The sequence below is a fragment of the Bufo bufo genome, chromosome 9 (genome assembly GCF_905171765.1).
Source record: "Bufo bufo chromosome 9, aBufBuf1.1, whole genome shotgun sequence".
Lineage (NCBI taxonomy): Eukaryota > Metazoa > Chordata > Amphibia > Anura > Bufonidae > Bufo > Bufo bufo.
The window spans coordinates 86,496,775-86,502,774 of NC_053397.1; positions in this window are offsets into that span (position 1 = coordinate 86,496,775).

Consider the following 6,000-nt stretch of genomic DNA (forward strand, 5'->3'; position numbering starts at 1 on the left):
CCGTCCAAAAGTCAATATATGTATCAACGGGATACCCTTTGAAGCCCTGTTGGACACTGGGTCACAGGTCACCACCATTCAACGGCCTGCCTTTGACAAGTTCTGGGATCCAAGTCTCCTCACCCAGCCACCAGAGTCCTGGCTAGATATCATTGCCAGCAACGGTAAGCCAGTGAAAGTGCATGGGTATTGGGAACCTACCCTTCAGGTGGGAGAAGCCACCCTGCCACAGCAAGGCGTGATTGTGGTACAAGCAGGAGATAAAAGGAGGACACCCTGTGATATTAGGGACTAACGTTCTAAAAAATTGTTACTCTGAAGTGCTTGACGCATTAAATCAAACTATATCTTCAGCCTCACCTGCTTCCAGAAGAGTTATTCAAAAGACTATTAGTGTGCTGTGTGCTCAACAAAGGTTCGCCAACAAGAAAGGAGAAATTTGCACTGTCCGGATCCGGGAAAACCGGCCGGTAACTCTGCCTCCAAATTCCCAGATCATCCTGTGGTGCCGTGCGGTGTTAGGGATCCAGGGCCAGGACTATCAAGCCCTAATGGAACCTATTCCCTTTGAAAATCATCCCTTCGTACGGACAGCCAAGAGCCTGGTGACCGTGTCTCAAGGTAAAGTGCCTGTCCGCTTAATTAACTTTGGTGATCATCCCGTTACTCTCCTTAAACACTGCCCCGTTGCTCAGCTTTTCCAGGTGTCTTTCCAGGATGTGATCCGTCTGCCTGCCACAGAGGCGTTCCAGACCACACAGAGCAGCAGCACCCCTTCAACATCCTGGTGGGAAGAACTACATGTGGGGGACGAATCCACCCCAAAGGAGCAGATAGAGGGAGTCCTGAAGCTGGTGAAGGAGCACCACCAGGCTTTCAGCAAGCACTCCACGGACTACGGAGAGGTCAGTGTAATCAAACACACCATACCCACCGGCTCTCATCCTCCTATTAAGGAGAGGCACAGACCCATACCACCTACTACCTATCAGTCTGTGAAAGAGATTATACAAGAGATGAAAGACTCTAACATAATCCGGGACAGTCATAGTCCCTGGGCTGCGCCCCTAGTACTTGTCCGGAAAAAAGATGTCAGCATAAGGTTCTGCGTGGATTACAGAAAAATTAATCAAATCACCCTCAAAGATGCATATCTATTGCCACGCATTGAAGAGTCCTTGACTGCCCTGGGGTCATCAGCCTATTTCTCCACCTTGGACTTAACCAGTGGGTACTGGCAAGTACCCATGGCCCCAGAGGATCGAGAAAAGACTGCTTTCACTACACCTATGGGCCTGTTTGAATTCAATTATATGCCGTTTGGACTGTGTAATGCTCCAGGAACGTTCCAGAGGCTGATGGAACGTTGTTTAGGCCATAGGAATTTTGAGACTGTACTCTTATATCTGGATGACGTCATTGTATACTCCAAGACGTATGAGGACCATTTAAAGCACCTGGGTGAGGTGTTTCAATTTCTTGCTAAATATGGCCTCAAAATCAAGCCATCCAAGTGCCACCTGCTGAAACCAGCGGTCAAATACCTTGGGCACGTTGTCAGTGCCGAAGGAGTACAGCCTGATCCTCATAAACTTGCTGCTGTCCGCAACTGGCCTACTCCGACGACCGTGAAAGAGGTGAGAAGCTTTCTCAGTTTTGCAGGGTACTACAGGCGTTTCATCCCGCATTTCGCACAAATTGCGGATCCCATCCAGGAACTTTTGAGGGGGCATCCAAAGAAGAGCCTGAAAACTCCTATTCCTGTTGAATGGAACCAAGAACGAGAAATTGCCTTTCAACTCCTAAAGAAGAAGTTGACTGAACCCCCTGTTCTGGGTTACCCAGATTATCAGAAGCCATTCCTCCTCTACACAGATGCCAGTAAAAGAGGCCTGTGCAAGATAACAAAGAAAAGGTAATTGCCTACGCCAGCAGATCCCTGAAGGGAGCTGAAAAGAATGACCAGAATTACAGTTCTTTCAAGCTGGAGTTTCTTGCCTTAGTGTGGGCTGTGACCGAAAAGTTTAAAGACTATCTCGCTGCCACACCATTTGTTGCCTTCACGGACAATAATCCCCTGGCACATCTGAATACAGCCAAAATAGGGGCACTGGAGCAAAGATGGGCCTCCCGCCTTGCCAACTATGACTTTACTGTGAAGTACCGGGCAGGCCGCTCCAACGATAATGCCGATGCTCTGTCGCGGCTTCTCACTACAGAGGCCCCAGATGAGCTAAAAGATGCCTGGGAAGAAGTGGAAATGCCAGCGTTCTACAATAAATTTGCCCAGCAGGATAATATCCGTACTGAAAATCTCCCTGCTGCTGATCCTCCCTCATCAGATGATCCTGAGTCCAGAGGCGATCAAGAAAGATGGATTAAGCTCTAGTCCGAAAGTAGAGTCCTCGGTGAACTGCTCGACTTCCTTACCAGTGGGAAAATCCCTGAGAGAATCCGCAGCAAGAGTGCAGACCCAGAACTAGTGAGACTGTGGAGACATCGCCACCAACTATTCCTTCAAAGAGGCCTGTTGCTCAGAAGGAGTCTGGATCCAGTGTCCTGTGATAGAGTTTACCAAATTCTCCTGCCACGTCGGGATGCCAGCCTGGTACTGGACATGTACCACAACCAGTCCGGACACTTCGGTGTGCAAAATACTGAGGCCACCATACGGAGAAGGTTCTATTGGATTGGGATGAGAGAAGATATCGAGACATGGTGCCGAGAATGCACTGCCTGTGCTGTGGGGCGGACTGAACGCCATGACCAGAGGGTGCCTCTCCATCCTATTGTAAGTACAGCTCCTTTAGAACTTGTCGCTATTGATCATGTGAAGTTGGAGCCGAGTCGCTCTGGGTATACGTATGCCATGACTATAATTGATCACTTCACCAAGTTTGTCGTAGCAGTGCCTGTGAAAGACCTGACAGCCAAGACCACAGCGGAGGCGTTCTGGAAGCATTTCCTGTTGCCCTACGGCTGCCCAGAAAGGATCCTCACCGACCAAGGGTCTGCGTTTGAGTCACAGCTGTTCCATGAGATATGCCTGCTGCACAACTGCCAGAAAGTCCGGACCACCGCCTATCATCCGCAAGGTAACGGACTCTGTGAAAAAATGAATAAGACTTTCATTGAAATGCTGAGAGCAGTACCCCCTGATACGAGGGGTGATTGGCCTACTCTGTTGCCACAACTTATGTACACTTATAACAACACCATCCATTGTTCCACCGGTTACACCCCGTTCTATCTGATGTTTGGGCGACAAGGGAGATAACCTGCGGATCACTCCCTGGGGGTACAAGTGCCGGATGTGATCAACCCACTGCCCAGGACTGATTGGGTAGTGGAGCACCAGAGGCGTCTTCTTAATGCCAAGGAGATCGTGCAAGAACGCATGGAAAATGTCCGGGAACGCCAGCAAAAAGACTATGACCAGACTGCCCATGCGGGACCCCTGGCTCTTGGAGACAAGGTATGGTTGAAAAACAACCACCGGACCAGCAAGTTGGACAGCAAATGGGAAAGGATTCCCTACATTATTACTGCCATACCCAATGCTGCAGCCCACATTTACCAGGTCTCCAGAGAAGGAAAAGGTCCCCAAGTCGTTCACAGGAACCGCCTCAAGCCCTGTATAGAAGGAGAACCAGCGGCAGAGGGGATGGAGCCTGAGCCTTCTGAGGAAGAGTTGCCGGCTCCACCTATGGACCCTATGCAGGCTGTGGAGAACTTGATCCATGATAAAGAGCCGCTCCACTGGGCCCTCATGCCTTGGTTGAATTTACTGGTTCCTGCTTCCGTTCCTGTTAGTCCTCCGTCTCAGCACATCTTACCCCAGTGAGCTCCTGAAGTAGTTCCAGAGGCGGTGAGCTCCCCTGAACTTCCTGAGTCCAGGCAGGAAGAATCCCTGCCACTAAGGAGGTCCACTCGTTCTACCAAGGGACACCCACCTGTGAGGTTTGGGGACTACATCATGGGCCCAGGTAGCCCCTCACGGGAAACCCCTGTTTAACCCTTTTGCAAGCCTGGGTACGGACTCATGTGATCCTTTGAGCCTCCAAGGACGACGCCCCTTTTCACCATTCCTTTCAGTTACACTGTTTGTTAATCTTTATATTGTTGCTGTGATAATTGCTGTGCATGCCTGTTCTCTATTTTGTCTTTCAGGCTGCAGTATCCAGCCGGGCAGGGCCCCTCCATGTTGCGCCGAGGACGGGCAACGTTATAGCGTGGTGGTATGTAGTGTCCCACTAGGTAAAGGTGGGCACTACACAAGGGTTAATGTGCCTTATTACATTTAATGTCATGTGTATGCATTTCCCTGTGTTAACTGGGTGTCAGGCCTGTCAGGGTGCAGTTTAGCCTCCCAGACGTTAGAGGGAGCCAGAGAGCCCTGGTTATATATAGGTAGGCCCAGACAGGGAGGAGTTAGTTCATTCCAGGGGACTAGAGGAGTTACTTCGTCTTCCTGAAGCTCCTGAGGCTAGGATTAGCTCAGTTGAGACACCCCAGTAGGACAGGACCTCCTGGGAGAAACCTGCAGTTACCTTCAAGCCAAGTAAGGATATTTCCAGCCAAGATAAGTAAACTAATAGGCAGAGGAACTGTAAAGCAAAGCAAGAATTAATACGGGAGGAAGATATATATTTACCAAGGATTTAAGCCAGCATTTAGGCATCCGGGCCTTGGGATAAGAAACCAGACAGGAGTTCTAAAAGAACAGTGTACACTATTTCTGAGGAAAGGTACAACCTGATTCTGAGTGTGTTATGGATTTACCCTCTGAGTATCTTGCATGATTAATACCTGCCATCTTGTGAAATAAGCCTGCTTGTGAAGCTTGTGATATAAGGGACTGCATTACCATCTTGATGTACAAAGTTGGACTGTTTAAGTAAAGCAACGTTTGGTTCACTATACCACCTGTGTACCTCACTTATTACTACTATAAATCGGTGTGCCACCGTTACAGGCACTGGCGTCACGAATTCCAAAAGGGACCTTGCCCCAGGCACTCAAAATACCTGCAACATCCAGGGCACCTCACACACCATCAGGCCTGGTCCCTACATACCGAGTGTGCCCCAGAGGAACTTGTGTCTACCTCTCCTTCACTGCCGCATGCCTGCCCAGGGTTCTCCAATACAGTGAGTAACCCTCGATTGCCCATAAACGTGACCTCACTCCGCAATACCCTGCAGGTCGGCGTGCTGCACAATCGCTTTGGAACCTTTAGCATCTTTAATAAGACAGGATAAAGACATAATTGGGTTTAAATTTGGTTTGCATGAAGAAAAGATTGCGCTATATGCGGATGACCTGATGTTGTTTGTGGGTTCCCACGGATCTCTAGCAAGAATTTTGGAGGTCTTTGAAAACTATAGACTCATAGCTGGTCTGAAAATAAACTGGGATAAGTCTGCATGTATCCCCATAGACCCTCTAGGCAATTTTGTTCCCGCCCAGTTAAAAATTCAGCAAGGAGGAGTGAAATTTTTGGGGATAGTGGTGTCTGCACTACCAGGAGAATTCATCAATCAGAATGTAACTCCTATGATAAAGAAAATTAAAGAGAAAGTTAGGATATGGAAAAAATTGCCGCTCTCCATGTCAGGACGGATAGCTTTGATTAGAATGTGCTTATTACCTCTTATAAATTACATCCTATGGAATGCTCCGGTGGCAATCCCAGATAAAATTTTCAAGATACTTGAGGGTTTGCTGTCCGGCCTGATCTGGAGAGGTCGTAAACCGAGAATGCGACTTCAAAAGCTGAGATATCCCCAGAAGCAAGGAGGTTTGTCAATTCCGGATCTCAGGTTATATAGCTTGGCGGGCCAACTGAAGAACTGTTTAGATTGGGGGAATTCCCAAATATTCCGCTCTATCCTGCTTACCTATCCCTCCAGGTTGAGAGAGGTGGATATATGCCTGCTTCTAGATGCAGGATTTCATCTTCAAAAATGGATAGATAAATCTCCAACTATGTTATTGATG